Source organism: Anolis carolinensis, chromosome 1 (genome assembly GCF_035594765.1).
Source record: "Anolis carolinensis isolate JA03-04 chromosome 1, rAnoCar3.1.pri, whole genome shotgun sequence".
Classification (NCBI taxonomy): Eukaryota; Metazoa; Chordata; class Lepidosauria; order Squamata; family Dactyloidae; genus Anolis; species Anolis carolinensis.
Genome location: NC_085841.1, coordinates 98432974 through 98455140, shown reverse-complemented (window position 1 = coordinate 98455140; position 22167 = coordinate 98432974). Strand labels below are relative to the sequence as shown.

The 22167-nt window shown below is 39.0% G+C and overlaps 1 long non-coding RNA gene across 1 annotated transcript; it reads left to right on the top strand.

Annotated features, from left to right (window-relative positions):
* Positions 1 to 12146: 12146 nt before the first annotated feature.
* LOC134298743 (uncharacterized) lies at positions 12147 to 18401 on the top strand. Its single transcript, XR_010005832.1, has 2 exons — positions 12147 to 16289; positions 16390 to 18401. It is a non-coding gene; the product is annotated as an uncharacterized LOC134298743 (long non-coding RNA).
* The last annotated feature ends 3766 nt before the right edge of the window (positions 18402 to 22167 follow it).

The following is a 22167-nucleotide window of genomic DNA, read 5'->3' as shown; positions in this document are numbered from 1 at the left end:
GGGTGCTGTGGCTTGACATCAGTGAGTTTAACTTAGAATCATGAATACAAAAAAAGCAAATAGTATACCTAAACCTTTCATTAACATTTACTTAGGACTGGCCTATTCATTTGGCATAGTGTTGCACTATGGATTTTAATCATACACGATAGACAAATCAACATTAAAGCTGGTCCATCACCTCTCTTGATGGTCGCTATAACATGATGCCACGTGCATCCCACTGCAGGTTTGTTTCCATCAGTGATTAGCCTGTTTCTAACAATTGATGGGTAAAACTGATCAATAGCTCCCAATCCTGCAACATTCCTGTCACCTACCTTGTATGATAAGTCTTTTCTGCTTCTGTGCCAACATTTTAGCAGTAGTATAACATCAGGGGGCAGAAGTCTCATCATCTCCTCTGTCCTTCCTTGTTATACCCAAGCTGTTCGTTTTCCATTTTGTTTTTGGATTTGTCAAACTGCTTTAAAATAAAAACATTATGGAATAGAGTAACCACAAATTGTTAAATTGATATAATTAGGCAATTGAAAACAGTGTGATATTAAATTTGATATGTATCAATGATAGCATAACTGCAGTGGAGTCATAACCTTGTGCAATAAAGTCCTTAGACTCTGGAGACCAGGGTTTGAATCCCCATTCAGCCACAAAAACCCACTGGCTGACCTTGGGTAAATCACACTCTTTTAGCTTAGAAAACACTATGATTGATGTGCTATAGGGGTGCTTTATATCAGAAACAACTTTAAGGCAAACAGCAATGCTTTTTCTGGTGTTTAGAATTCTCTGCCAGAGAGTTCTAGTGCCTCACATAGATTTTAGGTTTCCATAAGATCCAGCCATGGAAGTTAAAGGAGAATCAGGGTTCTATATTTGCTCATTGTGAAAGGGGCCATGGCAATCAAAAGGCCAGTATGGTCTTTAAAATCTTTTTTAAAAAATTAATTTGAAATCAGGATAGTGGTAATATAACTGCTATGCTGACCTCATGGAATATGAAAATGTGCATGAATGTTTGTATTAATAATTGTGCATATACCTCTGTATAGAGTAGTATGGAATACTACTATAATTGTGGGCAAAATGAATTTTAATGTTTTTCACACCAATTTGTGCTTGTTCGAATTTTTATATAGTAAACCCGAATATCACAATTACTTAAGGATTTGGTAATTATATAAATCCTTTGGATGATGAGCCAAAACTCAGTCACAGAAGGAATGAATGTGCTGTACATTATTTTTAAATGAATAGAGATTTCAACAGAACACTTGTCAAACTTCACCATTAAGAGCTGCTAAGCAATAAAAGCAAATGACAATGACTTCATTGGCAAAGTACATAACAAAAGAAATGCATGAAGCAATATGGCCTGGTTATTGTGACACATTTTCAGAATATGCTTTTAAGTTATTGTATGATAGTCTATGGATTTATTTTAACCTACTTTTTTCCCTGTCATAGAGACATACTTTTGAACACTACAAAAAAAATAATCAAAAAGACTGGTTATAATTTTAGTTAAAAATAAACCCTTTTAAAAATATTGTGGCTGATAAGAAGGATCTTGAAAGGAATGTAGCAGGAAAACTGAATAAGCTCAGTGTATAAATTATATTCTTGTTTCTTGGCTTTTCTATGAGTGACTTTGTAGAGCAGCAGCAAATGCCTGTAAATTTTTCCCATTCTGACTGTTCCCTCACTGCAGGCTTTCTTGTTATACGGCCACCTGGGATCAAAGCGATTCTCCCCTTCCTGCGGTCTCAGCTAACTCCATTAACTCTAATTACAAACACTTCTGTTATACTAACCAGATTTTATGGCATTCAGAGGTTGAGCCTCATAAGGAAAGAGAAAGTACATTTGGCCAGGACAATTCCTCCATCATTACAATGGTCATACTATACATTAACCTTTAAAAAAGAAAAAAAGAAAAGAAGAGAAATAGGTATTTCTGAACTGGAATTACTTGGTTTAACCGATGCAATAAAAGACACTTTAATTTTAACCTGAAGTGCATCAAATCAAATGTATGCTTGGGAGACTGAGTACAATACATTTGAAAGCTAACGCAACATTTACAGTTTGCCACACAGTGAGGAAACAAAATAAATCTTGAGTCTTGCTACACTTCTTCACTTATTTTTTATATTGTTTAGTTTTGTGGTTCTTGTATGGCAGCCTTATGTTCCAGGGAAAGAGACGAGTGGTACAAACTTGCCCTAAAATGAAGTTGTGCTCTGTTAATTTGTCAGAAATACAGATTGTCTCTGAATTGATATTTTAAACTGAAGGACTTACCTGCCACACAGTTCTGAAAGTTTGACCCTGTTGTACAGTAATGGAAAATGAATGGTCCTTCTAAATCAGAATTCTGAATGAAATTTTCCTTCAGTCACCAATTTCTAGTGCTTCCATTTTTGGAGAAGTTGGATCTGGCCATGGTGGTACATGCTTGGGCTTACATCTGGGTTGGATTACTATAATGAACTCTGTGTGAGGCTACCTTTGAGAGGTGCTCAGAAACTTCAGTTATTCCAAAGAGTGTCAGACAGGTTATAAACTGGGGCTGGCTACAGGGAGCGTATGACTCCCTTGTTGCAACATCTCCACTGGCTGTCAGCTTGTTTCTGGGCACAATTCAAAGTTCTGGTTTTGATCTATAAAGCCCTATATGGCTTGTGTCCAGGTCATTTGAAGTAATGTATCTCTCTTTATAAGCCTGATGGAACACTAAGATCATTTGGAGAGGGTCTTCTCTCTGTCCCAACACCCTCTAAAGCTATTTTGATGGGAACAAGGAAGAGGGTCTCCTTGGTGGCTGCTCCCAGACTCTGGAACCTCCTCTCTAGAGAGGCCAGGATGGCCCTGTCCTTGCTCACCTTTCATCAATTGGTATTTAAAAATATAGTTTTTAAAAAGGAGGTTTCAAAGTTAACAAAGGAATGAAAGCACAACAAACATAAAGAGTCCAGATATGAATAACAAACTTCAATATCTCAATTTCTGCAATGCTACAGATTTGAGAACTGAAGGAAAAAATTCACAAAGAGAAGAATTCTTATTTGAAATAACAATGCCACTTTTTGCTCTCCTTGTAACTTCACCCATGGTTTGCCATTTCCCACCTATTTCTATCTGCATGACTTAGCTAGCCATTTTTGAGACACCAAGTAAACATTTTCCCCTTTGACTGCTTGATTGACAAAGACCACCCCACACTTCTCCTCCCTCACCTACTTTGAACTGTCCTATGGAAGTGAAGTGTTTATCAGTAGGAAGCTTAAATGCAAGTTTGCCACTTTTATTATTAGATTAAGTTCGTCAACTCATTGCGGGCAACAGAAAGAATGTCAATAATTTGCATATGAAGGCAAAAAGAAAGATGTAAAGCAGTCATTGCTTAGATTTCCAAACCCTAATCAAAACTCAGCATATATAATTATCTAGATAAATCAGCATTCCCTGACCAGCAAGTTTATTCAAAAATAGATTAAATTAGCACATTAATATGGGGGAATCTACCAACCAGAGCCAGACACAAAATGTTTTCATGAAACAGACAGTGGGATACAAATTTGTGTGTAAATTATCTCAAATCAGGAATTGCAAAACAACGCCAAAATTGAACTGAACCTGGTAAAAGACAAGACACTAGTGGTTCTAGTTTACAAATGGGGAACATTCTGTGCAGGATTTATTGATTTGTTGTTCAATTTTAATTCTTGGTTTTTGGTTTTTGGTAAAGTAAAATTGCTAATAGACTCCAAATCGCTAATAGATCACAACATAATGGCCATCTGTTCATCAAGGTTACACAAGAAGAGATTCTTGATGATTCTCCTACTTAAGTGAATGCCTGTCGCCTATCACTTTTTCAGTTATGAAGACTCTCCAGCATTGAAGGCATATCTTATTTCAGAATCATAATTCACGGAATGAAGGCTATTTAGAATTAGACTTCTATAACATACATACTTATTTTTTAGAGTGACACCAAACTTCCTTGAAGTCAAAAATCTACTGTAGCCATATACGACTACTGGTGGATGATACCTACCTACAACTTATATTGTGTTCTAGCCCAGTCTGTCTGAAGTGATCCCATCTGGTAGGAACTACAGTACATGAGCTCACTATTTGTATAGGTTGGCTTCCCTTTGAACTTACAATTTCATAACAGAAGCCCTTTGCTTAGAAAGCCACAGGCTCTGCTTTGGATAATGTAAATTGAAGAGCTGGCAGTATTGCATGCCATCTTGATGACTGTCAAACCAAGAATGCAAGTTACATTAGGAGACACTCAGAAATTTGGCATATTTTGACTATAAAGTAAACAAAAACCCCAAACCAGCTCTTTCCCCTGAATATGTTTGAATATGATTTATAACAAGAAATATTTTCAGGCATTTGTTCATGTTTTCCTACTGGTGAATTTTAATATTACTGCAAAAGAACAGTTGCCATAATTTTTCATTTAGCTACATTAAAAAGAAAGGTCCTTTGCTAGCAGCAGCTAACTTGGTGGAATGCTGGCTGGATGAATCCTTGCCAGAAAGATCAGATAAATGGTGTGATGGTTGAAAAACAATGCATAATATATTTTGCATAGTGTCAAAAAAATTAACAGGATGTCCCTGGCTGGCTCTGTTTGTGAAGTCTGAGAAATCCCTGCTGACAAGCTTGATCTGATGCTCATCCAAAAAATGAGCCATTTGTTTTTTTCTTCCACCCTTGGACTTTAAAGTGCAATTGAAATAATACACCAAGAATAATAGTAACTCCAGATACATTCCTTTTCATTATGAAACCAGCTCAGCAAGGTATTTGAGGCGGAGTACAAGCATGGGAATGTCTTTGGTATCATCATTTAAAAATAAAAGTCAATTGTTATTTATTCAGCACAGCTGCTTCTTGGCCTTTTAAAAAAAGAAACTGATTGGGCCTTTCAGCTTATCTTAATAACAAATTCTGTGAAGAAGTTTAGGGCATTCTTCTGATGATAAACAGTATGGTTTATGAAGCAAGATCTTTCGAGTCCCCAAAATTGCACCCAGATTACAATACTGAATCCTCAATGGAACAGATTCTCAATGAAGCCAGGAAAGAAAAGCAAATGTACAACTGAAATAATTTGTGATCTGATTGCTTGTGTCATTATGGTGAACCTAATGAGGAGATTTTATCATGCATTTCTATAGACATGAACCTATATTTAATTGCTAGTACCAATTAGAGTAAACCGGCTAAAGCAAAGGGATTTTTGTTAGTGTTGATTTGCCATTTGTTTTGAATGGTAGAATTATTTTAATTAATCACAGCACAAACAGAAACAGAAATAGGGACTTTTTGCTACCTTATTTAAAGTACAAAAACTGGCAACAGCCACAATCCATTAAACACAAGCAGAAACAAGCTAACTGGTTGTTCAAATAGAATAGGTATTAAATATTGGAAAGTATGTTAATATCCATTTTTAATTGCACACCAATCAAATGGTGTAACAACATAATTGCCTGCTTGTTTATTATACTATCTAGTCTTGTTATAATTGAATACTTGCTTATTATCTAATTTCTAATTCTTATCTTTCTTTGTCACTTTAAACAGGACATTAAAATAAATGTGTGTTTTAGGGTACTTCTACTTTAGTTACCTTTAGTATTGTTAGTGTATCACTTTTGGTCAGTTGAAACAGACTTGGTGAAAACGTGTAACACATTAAATGGTTAGTGCTGCTTCCTGTGACTGTGAGTCACTTCTATTTGCTCAAAAGCCAATTTTGCAAAACAGATTCAATTTTGATTGAAAGGTTCCTCATTGCCAGTCTTGCTTGCTTTTATTGATAATCCAAGGAGAGTGTCAAGGGGACTACAGCTGAATTGACTTATTATTATTATTATTATTATTATTATTATTATTATTATTATTATTGTTATTACTACCACACTTTTCCTCTCCACAAGGAGATTCAAAGCGGCTTACATTAAAAGCATTTCAATGTAATTTAAAATCTACAAATATACAAACATTAAACAGAAATAAATATCATTGTTATAAAAAATTCACAGCTAAAATCCATAAAAACATATCCAAAACTAAAAACCACAGCAGCCCCTGACTTGATCTTAAAACCCTTCTTCTTTAAAAGCTTTCCTAAATAAGGTTTTAGCCAACCAAGTTTGAGATGGAGATGGGACCGAGAGGTGGGCCCCGCCTGAAAACCTTAGGACCCTGGCAGGTTCGTACAAGATGTGGTCAGCCAAATAGACTGGATCTTAGCTGTATAGGGCAGCGGTTCTCAGCCCCTGTGAGCAACCTGGCTGCAGCTCTTTGGACCAACTGAAGTTTTTGGGCACTCTTCTTCTAAGTCAGCCCCATGTAGAGCATGTTACAATAATCCAGATGAGATGTAAATAAGGCATGTCCCACCACGGCCAGATTTGGCTTCTCAAGGAACAGGAGTAGTTGGTGCAAAAGTTTTAAAGGTTCTCCTGACCACTGTAGGTACCTGAGCCTCCAGTTCAACACTGAGTCCAGGAGGACCCCCAAATTGTGGCTTCAGGGGGAAGACCTGTGCCTTCAACTCTATGAGTCTATGAGTCTATGAGTCTATGATTCTATGATTCAGCACAGGCTGGATTTCTATTCCCTGATCTGCCTTCCAACTGACTAGGAGTACCTCTTTCTTTTCTGGATTAATTTTCAAGTTGTTTGCCCATCCAGTCCATTACTGATGGCAAACACTAGTTTAGGGTCAGGACAGCTTCCTTGGCCTTAGATGGTAAGGAGTAGTAGAGTTGGGTGTTACCTGCATATAGGTGGCACTACACTCCAAAACTCTGGATGATCTCTCCCAGTAGTACCATGTATATGGTAAACACCCTGGGGGACAAAACAGAACCCTGAGGAATCCCACAGGTCAATGGCCAGGAGTTTGAAAAGGAGGCTCCCAGCACCACCTTCTAGGTAAGTTCCTCCAGGAAGGAATGGTGTCACTGTAAAACAGTGCCTCCCATTCAAGCAAGATGGCCCAGGAGGATATCATGGTTGGTGGTATCAAAAGCCACTAAAAGGTCCAGGAGAACCAATAGGGACACACTCCCCCTTTCTAGTTCTCTGCATAGGTCATCCACCATGTAGACCAAAGCTGTTTCTGTTACATAACCAAGCCTGAAACCAGATTGAAATGGATCTAGGTAATCAATTTCATCCAGAAATCCCTGAAATTGGGAGGCCACCACATGCTCCAAAACCTTGCTCAGAAAGCGAAGGTTGGACACTGGCCAATAGTTCTCTGAAATGGAAGGGTTCAGAGATGTTATTATATTATTTATTAAGTTGCACCAAATCAAAGTGTGCTCTCTAGTTGGAACTGGGCTATTATTCCTTAATTAGATTTTAGTAAGACATGGTGTTAATTGTGGTTTTGAAATTAACCAGTACATTTTAATTGTTTTTTTTCAAATGCAAACATTTGAAATCATGATTAAGAGTTTAATCCTTTTATCCCACACTTGTGGTCCTAGCTATGGAAAAGAGAATTGTATTGGATAAAAATTTCCATAATCTGGGACCATGCCTGTGCACGAAAGCCAAGATCCAGTGTAGAATCATAGAATCATAGAATCATAGAATAGTAGAGTTGGAAGAGACCTCATGGGCCATCCAGTCCAACCCCCTGCTAAGAAGCAGGAAATCGCATTCAAAGCACCCCCGACAGATGGCCATCCAGCCTCTGCTTAAAAGCCTCCAAAGAAGGAGCCTCCACCACGGCCCCGGGGAGAGAGTTCCACTGTCGAACAGCTCTCACAGTGAGGAAGTTCTTCCTGATGTTCAGGTGGAATCTCCTTTCCTGTAGTTTGAAGCCATTGTTCCGTGTCCTAGTCTGCAGGGCAGCAGAAATATTGTGTGAAGGACGACTATTTGCAGATGCTTGCAGATGGATTGACTGCATTATGGACAGTTCTCACACAAGTTCTGAAAAAAACAAACAAAACAGAAATACTTGTGCATTGCTTACCAACCTATGTAATGATGTAGTATAATTTGCAGTGAAGCATTACATGGGAATATGGTGACCTGCATTGCTGTTTGTGGCCAAACAACATACTTCAACGGGTGAGATGGGAGGCGGGGGGTGGGGATACTGCTGCATGTTTCCTGATAGCTCTCAGACATGTGGTCCTTATCCTCTCTTGAAGAAATTCCCATCTCTTCAACTTTTTTGGCCTGGAAATGGATCCACAGAGACAGGGTAATGTTTCCAAATCAGCTCTATGACAAATAGAAGGTTTTCAAATTAAGCTAACTGTTCCTTGTAAAATCTGTCATTTTGCTTTGGCCAGGCATCCTGAACAGGATGTTGCTGCAAAGCCTTTAAGAGCAAAGAACAAAGCTGTCATCTCAATATTGCAAGTCCATTCAAGTCCCATGACTTGGGCCATCTTTCTTTGCTATACAGACAGAACTGTGTCTGTTTCTTGATTCTAATATTCTGGGTTCACATGGCTATCAAACAAAATACTGTCTCCTTGTCAACTATTCTGAGTTTAAGGACCCTTTCACAGTATACAATCATTGAAACCTGATTCCACTTTAATTATCATACAGGGGTGTAGCTATGGAAAGGGAAACAAAATGAGAGCATTGCCCACCAAAGAAGAATTCTCTCCTTCCAATGAAATTGTATTTTTCACATTTTCTTGTTAACTTTGCTTGCCCCTTTTCTTTGAATGTCTAAATTCTATTTTTAAATGTTCAACTGAGGTTTTACATCATTGCAGTACTCACAATTTGTGGACTCAAGCAAAATTTCACTGGGTGTACATAATTCTTATGTAGAATCAATTTTGCTTCATCCAGTAGCTTCATCCTTATTGCCATGGTTCCACTCTATGGGCTACTGCTATTTGCAGTTTAGGGATGGGCATTAAGTATTTTCAGCTGGAAAGGAGAGCTCTAGTGCTTCCCTAAACATCAAATCCTAGGATTCCAATGGGAAAAACCATATATCCTATGGAATCACAGTGATTAAAGTGGACTCACAATGCTAGATTCAGTAGACTGAAAAAGTCTTAGTAAAATTGAAAAATGCATGCCACTGAACATAAATTCAAATACAAGCTTGATTTCTATGTGAACCGATGACATTTCTTTACTCCATCTTGAGCACTTAAGGAAATGTTCCCAGTTAGTGTAGGCTTGGAAGGGAGGAGTCCCAGAATAATGACACAGATTAAGTATGCTTGCAATGATGAAGCTATGAGAATCACAAAAGTCAGAGGGAAAAAAATATCATATATACCTGCCAGCCAACTCAAAGACACATTATATTGATTAAACTATCTGGATTCCTTAATGAAGTGTAATTGAAACTAGCTGTATTGGGAATTGCTTGATTAGACTACCTGTGACATCAATTAATCCAGATTTAAAACTTTTCTGGTATGACACAAGAGATCTCTTTCTGTCTTCTCTCTCTTTTTTTGGCAGTGAACAAAGTTGCTAAATGTTAGTTGGAAATACTAAGAAACAACATTTACACAGTCTGGCAGGGCATAGATCCAACTGTAGTGTCATTTCTTTAAGCTATGTAAAGACAAGTCTAAGGTCAACTCCAGGCTATTTTGTAAGGCATACAAAATGTATTTGCACACTGAAGGCTTGGGACTCTCCATCGATAATGTTGCAATGGGAAGGCGTGCACAGAGAGAGGGGGTAGGGGGAGGGGAGGGAGGGAGGGAGGGAGGGAGGGAGGGAGAGAGAGAGAGAGAGAGAGAGAGAGAGAGAGAGAGAGAGAGAGAGAGAGAGAGAGAGACTTACTTTAGTGTTAGCCAAGCCAACAAGTGACAGCCTTGGTTCCTACTGTATCTACAGTATTTAGCAGTCATTTTTGTAGCTCTTTCAGTGTTTGAAAATATTTAATAGTATCACATAGTCACATAAGTGATAGAATAGAGTATGTGTGAGTAATGAAATTTCAGCAGTTATGCCAGAATTGCAATAGAGAGTGTTGCCGTAAGTTCATAAAGTGGAGGAGTCATACACACTTGTACACATACATACAATTGCACATTGAGGAAACATGCTTGAGTGTGTTCTCAGACTCTCTCTCCCTCCCTCCCTCTTCCTCCATACACACAAAAACAGATGTTCTGATTAAGGATGTGCAATCCATTAAAATGATTCAAAAGTTATTACAAAACTGAGATGTGCTGGTATTTCATTTCTAAAGTGTTTTTATAAACAACATCTTTTTTAAAAAAAAGCACTACAAGAGCTATCTATTTTATATACAATGCACAAAATAACCAGGGCATCAATCCCCAAAAGTTTCAGAAAGATTCACACATCTACAAATTTCTGAAAGTTTAGACAAAAACTATTTATCCCCCCAAAAAGCAACAACAGTAATCCCCTTGAATGTCTTTACGACACATAACTTCAACTTAGCACAGATTTATACTTTTACTTACTTACTTTAGTCCTCTCTGCAGATTCAATGAGTTTATTTATTATTATTAGACTGTCTCTAAATGGTTGGGGCCACTGGGGCTTTCTGATGCTGAGCACTGCATTCTGGGCAGGGCCTTTTGCATTCTTTGCTACAGAGGGCCTTGCCTTCCCAAGAATGCTGTGTTTTCAGTCTCCTACTCAGTGCCTTCCTTATGGTGATGGGGCCAAATAAAAACAGGATTGGTTTTTAAAGCACTTTATGTTTTCTTGGCTTTACCAAAGTTGCTTAATGCTTATAATGAAAATTAAACTGACCTTGGGAGGCATCTGAATGTTACAGAATCTTAACAACAATAATTGTTTCAGTTCTTAAATCCTCCCCTCCCCCCCCCACACACACACAACTTTCCTGCATGTTTCTAATATCAATTTGTATGCACGAATCTAAAGAATTTGATATGAAATACGAAGAGTAACGATAATTTTGCACACCCCTAGTTCTGATGTTCCTACAGTATGAAGTACAGGGAGCAATTGAGCATGTTTCCTCAATTTACAGCATAATATATGGAATTGCCTTATCATTAATCCAAAGAGACAACCACATGCCAGAATTATCTTGAGCCTAGCATGCCTATTTCAGATAAAAGAGAATACTAGATCTATGATAGAGAAAAATATATATTACTCTTATCAACTGAACTTTATGGCAGCAGCTACAATATACTGGATCATGACTACTCACAACCATTTATAACTGATATTGGCATTAATCTTCCTTTTATTTTAATCTTAAAATATGTTTATTAATTTTATAATATAAAAATGAAAACAAAATGAACCAGCAGAGGACATTACATCTCAGACATCATGAGTTTAATAGATTTGCATAAATAGATTATACTAAAATTACATAATGATATCAAAGACTGAGTTCTTCTCAAATATACATAACAATCTCATTCTATTATAGCTTTTCACAGGTTCCCATAGATGGGACTCCAGAGAAAATAGGTGGTTTTTCTTCCAGTTAGCATATAATGATATGTTTAAGCCACATGTCCTAGGGTATGTCTTACCCAGGAGAACAATGCATTCTTTTCCATTGATCTATTGATTGTCCTCAACCTGGATTTTCCTTATAAAAGAGTAATTTGTTTTCTGCGGATCCAGTGGTTGACATAGAAAGGATTGCATTGTGGTGCTTTCTGTCATCAACTCTTCCAACACTACCATCACATTTTAACTGCACCGAGGTTAGATGATGACAACATCATCACAATAGCTGAAATTTGCTGACCTAAAGACAAGTATGGGGAAGTCCTATGTCAGTTTTATATCTGGGCATTATTCTGTGAGACTTTAATTTTATTCCTATTCAAATGACATTAACAGTGGTCTCTAGTGGCCTGATGCTCATTTCTGTGCTATAAAGATGAACCATAATCCTAACCTAAGAACTTAATTTTATGTTAGAATAATTATAAAACCCACTCAGTCTGCCTGCAGAGAAGTGAGTGCATGTTTGTTCCAAACATCATACTTGAGCTATCTGCCTTCTTCCAACGCATGCAGACATTCACAGACAAAGTTTTAGATTCATGCTTTTACTTTTGTGCAATTTTGCCTCAAGTCCTAATTAGAGGAAGAAGGAATGGCTGCTTACCTGTAACCATGTTTCTTTAAGTGGTCATTGTAAAATTCTCACATATGGTACTTTCTGCTCAGAATCTTCTAAAACGTTTTTGAGTTCTGGCTACAGCCCTGCCCACCCTCCCCAGGATTCATATAGGCTGTGGAAGGGGCTATAGCCTCAGTTTCTTTGCTGGGGAGGATGGATGGGGATATGTGAATTTCATTGATGACCAATCAAAGAAACACAGTTACAGGTAAGCAACCATTCCTTCTTCTTCTTGGTCTTCATGAAAACCACATATATGATAGACTAGCAAGCTACTTACCAGGGTAAGTGGGTGTCATGCCACTGAGGAGAAAAAGATTGCTCTGCTGAATGCTGCATCCTTCCATGAAGTAGCATCAACTTTATAGTGAGTGACAAAAGTCAGCAGAGTCGACCAAATGGCCACCTAGCAGACATTCTGCAGTGGAACACCACTCATGAAAGTGATCGAGGCAGCCACAGCCCTGGTGTAAAAGCCTCTGACATGTGAAGACAACTGCTGACCCTAGGTTGGTAGGCAAGTCAGATGGCTGACAGAATCCAGGAGGACAGCTGCTGCAGGGGTACCGGAGGCCACAAGTGTCCTTCCTATATTTCAGGAAGAGTCTGAGAGATTTTCTATATTGTGCCATCCTATGAACATAAAAAGCAAGGGCTCACCTTACACCCAAAGATGTGCCAGGGTTTGAAACAAGGCTAGCAGAATGATATCCTGAGACATATGGAAGTTAGATGCAACCTTGGGCAGAAAAACGATGTCTGTAAGCAGTACTACTTTGTCCTTATGGAAGCGAAGATATGGTGTCTCTACTCATAAAGCACACAACTAGCTGGCCCTCCTAGCCAAAGTAATTGCCACCAAAAAGACCATCTTCCAAGACATGTAGGAGAAATCAACTGATGCCATAGTCTCAAAGGGAGGCCTAATGAGAGCCCTGAGGACAAGGTCAAGGCTCCATGCTGAGGATGCAGATTCTTGTTTCTCCTAAGGAAGACTTGGACTAATGAATCAGTGGAGCAGGATGGTAGTCCCTGCTTTTTTCTGTATAAGGAAATTGCAGGGAGATAGCACCTTAGAGATGAGGCGAGTCCTTTGTTCGACAGTGAGACAAGGCTGTCCAAACATGAGATGTCAATGCTGTGAAGATGTCAATAACTCTTTTATCAAGGTAAGTAACAAAACACTTCCACTTTGACGCATAGGAGCACTTGGTGGAGGGTTTATGCGCTGCATCCAAGATGGCTTTCACCGGACCAGACAATGAGGTGATCAGACTCTCCACACAGTGAGATGCAGGAGCTGCACATTCGGGTGGAGAATCTGCCTTCCTGCTGACATAAGCGGGTCCCAGCCTGTTGCGGAGGGGAATGAGTTACCCTCCAGATAGATTTAGCAGTGTGGCAAATCGTGGCTGCTGAGGTCATGGTTTGCCACATAGGGTGAGTAGTATACAGTCGGCCTTGTCCACCTGTATCTTGGCAATTACTCAATTCAGGAGGGGAAATGGAGGAGATGTATAGAGAAGCTGTCAATACCAGATGTGAAATTTCCCATACTTCCATGAGCAGATCTTTTGCTGCTCTAAGAAAAGATATGAAAGATCCCATTAAAAAGCCTTGCATGGCACTGTGCTGCAACTGTCTGAAAACCTGAAACAATTTTGTTCAGCACAGATGTTTGCAGAATTAAAAACTAACATTGCTTTTAAATAACATATGTTCAAATTGCTATTTTGGGGATGCTTTGTCTTGAAAGGTGGTGTGTAAATATTTTAACAACATATAATTACATGAAATAAATGCTGGCCTAGCTGGCTTACTTGTGATCTCATAAGGGGACATGCCCTGTTTCCAAATATCACTCTGCTGCAGAAATTTTCAGTAGAAATCTTCCATGGGATAAGCTGTTTAGTTAGGAGGCTTTACATGCATACAAATCCATACAAGCAAACACATCATTTTTATTTATATAGATTTGATGAACAGGTTTTAACACAGCCTTTACTACCTTGGTGTGGTAGCACTGAATGTGGGGTCGGGGGGGTGGGTATGGCTGCTTCTCGTTGGGCTTGGCTATGTTAGTAAAAGGTAAAGGTTTTTCCTTGACATTAAGTCTAGTCATGTCCGACTCTGTGGGTTGGTGCTTATTTCCATTTCTAAGATAAAGAGCCGACATTGTACGTAAACACCTCCAAGGTTGTGTGGCCAGCATGACTGCATGTAGTGCCGTTACCTTCCCACCGGAGCAGTACCTATTGGTCTACACACATTTGCATATTTTTTAACCACTATTTATTTATTTATTTATTTATTACATGCATATATACCCCGCCCTTCTCCCCGAGGGGACTCAGAGCGACTTACATTCTGCCACGAGGGCCAGCAACAAGTATACTATAAAACAAAACAATTAAAACATGATAAAAAGTATACAAAAATTAAAACGCTGCAAGGCAGCGATATTGCACCATCCTCAGTCATTTAATACTGCTACAATTACAGATTTGTGACCCGATTACATCAGCCAATGAGCTTATTCGCTGAATGCCTGGGCGCAGAGCCAAGTTTTTAGTTTTGGCAGGAGCTGGGGCTAACAGTGGGAACTCACCCCACTCCCTGGATTCGAATTTACCATGTTGGTCATTCTTTTTTAGACATGTTCCAGCCTTTCAATATCATTCTTGAATTGTGGTTCCCAGAATTTGACACAATATTCCAAATGAGGTCTGACCAAAGCAGAATAGAATGAGACCACGACTTCCCTCAGTCTAGACACTACACTGCTCTTGATGTAACCTGGAATCACATTGGCTGTTTTTAGCTGCTGCATCACATTGTTGACTCATGCTCAGCATGTGGATGTTGTGACTCAGCCTTTGCCTTTGTGTGACTCTGATGTGCCTTTGTGTGGCTCTGAAGAGGATTCTGGGTTATATGTGCATAATGATGGGATTCAGGATGAATTTGAAGATGACTCTGATGCTGGGAATTATAGGAGAGTTCCAGCTGTGGGAAATGAAGAGCAGGGAGTTGTTCCCATGGGAATAAATGTTGATGTTGTTTCTAATGAGGAATTTCAGGTGCAGGAAGCAAAAAGGGAGGATAGCGCTTTGCCTCCACCTGATAATAGTAACGAGCTCAGTGGCCTTGACTTTGAGAATCACGATCGGGCTACAAGACTGGAATTTAGAGGGTTGCAGAGAAGTCTTCGCATAGCTAACAAACAAGAGGTCAAAGGGCAAAGGAATGCCTTTATGTCATGCTTTTAAAACAGTCTGCTGGTAGAGAGATCTCTGTCAATGCAACTCCATCACTTGATCTAAAAGCAAGTCTGCTTTCCTGTGCCAAGTTTGCTTTCCTGTAATATCTCGTGGATATATTCTGTTTGCTGGGACTTTTGGCTTCTATGAAAAGGACCTTGGTTTTATGCTTTATGTTTCTATGGACTTATTGCTTACAGCCTTGTTTTGTACCTATCTTTTGGAACTGAAATTTTACCCTTTTATGAACTATCTTTTGCCTATTTTTTTAAAATAAACTACAAAAGACTACTTCCTTTGTGTGGCTTGGTGTCTTTAGCAAGGTGAAGCTAACCTGAGGTGTGACAGTGGGCTACCAAAATTCCTAGGTCTCTTCCATATGTCCTGTTGTCAAGCCAGAACCTACCTATTATTTATCTGTGTATTTTCTTTTGTCTGCCTAAGTATAGTATTTATATTTCTTAATACTGAAATTCATTTTTAGATGAGCTCCCCAGTCTGTTAAGGTCATTTTGAATTCTGATCTTGTTCTCTATTCTCTTAACTTGATGTCATCTGTACATTTGGCAAGCATGTCCATTGTCCAAGTCATTTAATATCCAAAAATATCCCTGCCAACTTGTATGAGGTGCAACCCATTCCTTGCCAAAAGCCCAACTTCATTAAACCTCAAAACAAGAAGCCAAATTGTTCACAGCAGCAGCCATTTTTTGTTCATTTTTCTTTCTTTCAGGTCAATGTCCTTCAATTGGGAGAAGAGACAACATGACAACTTGTGGATCAATGTGCTTCAGCTTCCTGCCCAGAACCTCACAATCCCACATGAAATCCTGAAAGCTGTGCCTTGCCATGCCACTAGTTCCCGCCTGGACCAAAAGAAAGGGGTAACGGCCAATGGGACTGGCAAATGTTTGCTCCAGGGAGACAGCACATGTCTTGAGAAATCATGTCAGACCCATAAACCACTGCTTTTGTTCCCTTCAGCAGGGAGTCCCCTACCACCACCATATGTTGGAGGGCTGGCAGAGGCCATTCTATTGCTGAATCTTCCAGGGTCACCTGCAAATTCCCTGAGGACCAACATTGTTGCCCTTGTTCCTGTTCCTTGTCATCACTGACAACATATCAAAGCTATTGCAGGTGATCTGAAGAATTCCCTCACTAATCCTATTAAGTAGACTTAAGTACGCACCAACTCCCCGTTTAAATGCCATACAAGATGCCTGTTGACTTTGCCTGTTAGATACATTCATGATCTTTCCTTCTTGCCTTTTTTCTTTTTCATTCCCTAGGTCTATGAAAGTCCACCTGAAGCTGACAAGCATCTTTAGCTGATAGTTTCTCTGAGGGTGCTAACAGAATGGATGGAGAGGCAGGGGTTACAAGGGCATTCTAATTTTAAATGTCCTCTTATTCCTTAAGGATTTTTATTTCACCTGCTTTCAGGCAGGGAAGGGAAGGGACATCTTGATTTGCACAATACAGTGGAATTAGTATAAGCTAGGAAACCTACGAGAAATTTACATAACAGACTATATTGCTTCTCCTCTAGCTTTTTGATTACAATGAGTAAATATTAGACAGGGGTCATAAATTCTCAACCAGTACTAAACACACATTTACCATATTTACCTGTTAAACAACAAGTGGCCTGAAGCAGACAAGTTATTCGTTTTATTTACACAAGCAGCTGACTATACATAGTACATTCAAACTGCAGGAATAATAGATCATTTTAACTCTTGCAATACCACATTTATCTGATTACCAAATGTACTGTACATTGTACAAATAACACGCTGCTTCTTCTTGAAAAGAAAGAGAAATCAACATTGGATTCTTGAGCTTCATTTTGGCTTGCTCACAGTTTCAGACCTTTAAACTAACTCATTGACAGGGGTTTTCTAGTTATTTCATCCTTCTACCTCCACTTTCTTCCTGCCTCCACAAGGAAGATTTTGGCATCAGAGGCCCCATCTACACTGAGCATTTAATACGGTTCAAAGCTAGCTTCAATCTATGGTGGACAGAAAACAAACTTCTACAAAAGCACATGAAAGAAAGCCCTTAATGTGCATTGGTGTTCTGTGCTTTGTGTAATCACTGCTCAGACCTCAAATTGGTTTCAGGATTTCTTATGTAATAATCATCTGCACAGTACCAGTTTAAAAGTGTATTAAATGGTCAGTGTAGTTGGGGGCTGAGTGTGGTTTCACAGGCTTGATTTTGATTTCAAATATCTGCCTGGGCTAGACTTCCCACCTTGTTCTTTGTCTAGCTGGGAGGGTTTTTTTAAATAGTAGAATTGTCATTGAGAAGATAGTGAAAGAAGAATTGAAGAAGCACATTAACTTTGGGGTTGGTTGCACAGTAAGCAAAACAATAAACCTTGAGCAGTGAAGAGATGCAATTCTCCTCTAGTCAATTCTACTACAGCATGTGTGGCTGTTTACAGCAGGCAGTATAAAAGGCAGCTGACTTCAGAATCGCCCACTTTGTGTGTGGACTTCAAAACAGAGAGAAAATAAACAAAGAAGACAAGCCTGGCTCACTAGTTACACTTAGCATATTTTAAAAACATAGACTTTTAAAAATGAATCATCAAAAGATAAATAGTAGAAAAAGAAATCTTGTAATTTATTTATTAATTGGATTTATGTTCTGATTTTCACCGAAGATATTTTTGTTTTGTTTTTTCATGTCAGGAGCAACTTGAAAAACTGCAAGTTGCTTCTGGTGTAGGAGAAATGGCAGTCTGCAAGGATGTTGCCCAGGGGACACCCAGATATTTTGATGTTTTATTATCCTTGTGGGAGGCTTCTCTCATGTCATGGAGAGCTGGAGCTGCTTTCCCCAGATGTAACCCATGCCTTTTGGAAGAAGCATTCATGTGTTCTCTAAAAAGAAATTTAAAAATTACATATGCAATGCTTACCTGAACCTGTTGTTTTATTTCACCTGTGCATTGTTAGTTTTGAATAAAAGATTTGCCGTGACATTTTGATTTATTCTTTTTATGATGCAGGAACCTATTCTTATTCCTTCCATGTTATTTTTACCTCTGAGACCAAATTCTCTGTTGCAGCAGTAATGTCCTGAAATATATCTGCTTCATGAAGTGAGGTACATCTGGTCCTTGGGACTTACATAATTCTGAGATCAATGGAACCAGCACACATTCCTGCATTCAGGGGAGAAAAGAATCAGGACAGTAGTAAATCTCTGGCTCCTCTCTTTCTATAGCTGTCATATTCTGGTGTATATAAATGAAAGTTGCAAATATATATATGGCAGAGAGAATTCTGTCTTGCTTGGAAATTGTTTCTTTCCTCATTCAATCTTGTTTATGCTCCATTTGTCTGAAAGAGATTGGGAGATTTTGACTGGCCTAATTTTTTTTTCTAAAGAGCAGATAAGGTGGTAGTATATTTTGGGCTGCACCACTTCAAAGGACAGTTAAGGGGTTGTTGCTGTTACCACTGGTAGGTAGGTATCACTTCCTTGTTTTATTTACCAGCTATAATGTTGCTGAAATGGAAGAAGTTGAAAGGAAGAAGTGAAATATTGCGAGTGTCAGCTGAGTTGATGGGCTTCCCTTGTTTCCCGGCTTTCCGTCTTCTAGGGCTTGTCTGCACCAGTTTAAAAATCCTATTCACCTCATAGTCACTCTGATCTGGACACATGATGCCCATGACAATTCATTTGCAACACCTTTCTTTGAGCTTTTATCTATTTCAAGAAACCTTGCCTTATATCCTAAGATTTAACTGAAAACCTTGTGACTGGGCCTCCAAGTGGCATTGTTTTGCTGCATTGTTGGGAGAGGAGTGAGTAGTGGGCAGAACCAGTTGATGGGAACTGGGCATTTCCACTGGGATGTAGTTCTTTCCAGAGATTAATATTTTTTAAAGAATGTGACTGTGTGTGGATACTTGAATATCAGTATCAGTACACCTGCACTTAATATTTATTCACATTCATAATGGAAAACAAAAAAGTGGAATGTCCATGGCCATGTGCCCAAAAATAATGTAAAGAAATGGAAATGTGGACTGTCCAACAATGAGATGAGTTTAGTATGGGGAAGTGTGTAGCAGTTATGGCAATCCCACCATGATATATGAGATGTGTGGCATTAAAAGGGTCACTGTGCACCAGGAAAACATGGTGCCAAACTGATGTTTTTAAATCAGTGTAGACAAGCCTCCTACAGCCAGGTGAAATAGCAACTGTATATCATTTGGGGAAAGGGAAGACTTGATTTCTCAGTAGTGCTGATAGTGGGTCTGATTTCGTTTTTTAAAATGCTCCTCTTACCCCATTCTGTCCAACAACTAATAAGAACCTGAATGAATAGTTTTCCTAGCCTTGGTTAGAAACTGGGCATGGAGTTCATATACAAAGAACTATTGAGGGGAAAGTCTCCATCCATATATAAACATACATTATATTTTACAGATGAAAACAAGAGCACATGTAGCCAAGCAACATCACAATGAGGAGGAACATTCAAGCTATTACAGGCTGTACCAATTTGCTTTTGCCTGAGCCCACTGGGAAAAACAAGCTTCTGCACCTCCCCTCCATTCTACCTGCAAACTGAGTGCAAACTACTTTTGGAGGATAGATAGAAAGTATGTGTATATTTTGCTGTTAACTATGCAGGAGAGGCCATGATGTTTGCATAGTTGAGAGGTCTTTCACTGTACCGAGTTCCCTGTTCCAAACTTTGTTTCAGTTCTGAGCAACAATATTGATCTATCATGTATCTGATGAAATTGGCTGCAGTCCATGAAAGTTTATGTCAAATAAAATTTGCCAGTCATTATTGTGCCCTAAGGCTCTTTACAATCAGTTTCAAGCTGCAAGCTTTGTTTGGTTCCTGAACAATCTTGGCTGGTAGCTCTCTTTGTAAAATTGTTCCAGTTTAGGAAAATAAGTGCCTGATGAAACAGGCCTCTTGCTTTTTCCTGTAAGATGAGTGTTTGACACAATATGGCTTATCTGACTTGTTGCCCTCCTCCCTGTGCACTGAGATGAGGAAGGTAAGGCTCGCAAACCCCATGCAGACTCCAAAGTGGTTCAGAATTCAGAGTATCTCATAACTTTAGTTAACACAGGTCAAGGCCGGTTAAGGTGGCCTTCCCCCACATCAGCTCTGTGTGGCATTTGGCAGCCATGGGGCTGATCCGAGGCCATTTTGCATTAAGTGGTTGACGTAGATGTGTCCGATGTAGAGGTATCAACAAACCATGGTTATGTCAACACAGAAGCAAAAGACTTTTAGTTTTCACCTCATGGACACTCCTGGTCAGAAGAATAAGATGTACAAGATCTCATGGCTTCTGCAAGGAAAGCTAACATGCAGTTGAATATTCTGTTGAGTCCTGTTCATTGTACCATTTTCAATTGCCAATTTGATTTCATTTGTGATATCAATCACTAGTTTTTATTGTGGAAAAAATAGCCATGGGGAAATCATGAAAACATTTCCATTTCAGAAAATGTTTTGAAAAAAAAATCCCCCAAACATTTCTGATTGCAAGGACATTGTTCATTCTAGGAAGTTTATGACAATGCTCCACATACTTTTTAAATTTCTCAATGCAGTAATCTTATAAGGAAAGTCTACTTGCTTTGGGAAATCATCAGGGATCAGTGTATTCTCTTATACCAGGGGTCCCCAAACTTTTTAAACAGGGGGCCAGTTCACGGTCCCTCAGACCGTTGGAGGGTCGGACTATAGTTTTTAAAAAAACTATGAACAAATTCCTATGCACACTGTGCATACCTTATTTTGAATTAAAAAAACAAAACAGGAACAAATACAGCCTTAATCTTAATAATAATCATAAGCATAACAAAAATAATAAAGAGGGTTGGAAGAGACCCCTTGGGCTACTTAGTCCAACCCCCTTCTGCTTTGTGCACCAAAAGCACTAGCAAAGCACCCCTGACAGATGGCCACCCAGCCTCAATGTTGTTAATAATAATAATAATAATAATAATAATAATAATAATAATAATAAGGGTTGGAAGAGACCCCTTGGGCCATTTAGTCCAACCCCCTTCTGCCTTTGTGCTCCAAAAGCACAAACAAAGCACCCCCTGACAGATGGCCACCCAACCTCAATGTTGTCAATAACAACAACAGCAACAACAACAACAACAACAACAACAACACATCACACAGTCCTAAACACTTGGGAAGTCTTCGACTTGTGATTTTGTGATACAAAATCCAGCATATATATCTCGTTTGCTGTGTCATACTGTGTCTTTGTGTCAATAATAATAATCCAGCATGTCTATCTTGTTTGCTGTGTCATACAACATCGTTGTGTCAATAATAATAATAAAGAGTGTTGGAAGAGACCCCTTGGGCCATTTAGTCCAACCCCCTTCTGCTTTAGTGCACCAAAAGCACTAGCAAAGCACCCCTTAATAATTAATTATTAATTAAATAATAATTAAAATACCATTATAAACAAACAAAGCTTTGGAAGGCACGCACCAGGTGAGAGAGGAGGTGGGAAAGGCACGTGCTTTTCCCTCCTACTGCTTCATGCCGCACGCACCTTCCTCAGTGGAGGAGGAGGGAGCTGCCACCGCGGGGGCTGGATAAATGGCTTCGATGGGCCGCATATGGCCCCCAGGCCTTAGTTTGGGGACCCCTGTCTTATACAATTATGCCCAAGCAGTTTTAACTACCAATATCCAATAATTTTAATAGTTTAAAATTTTGTTCTTATCAAAGAATTG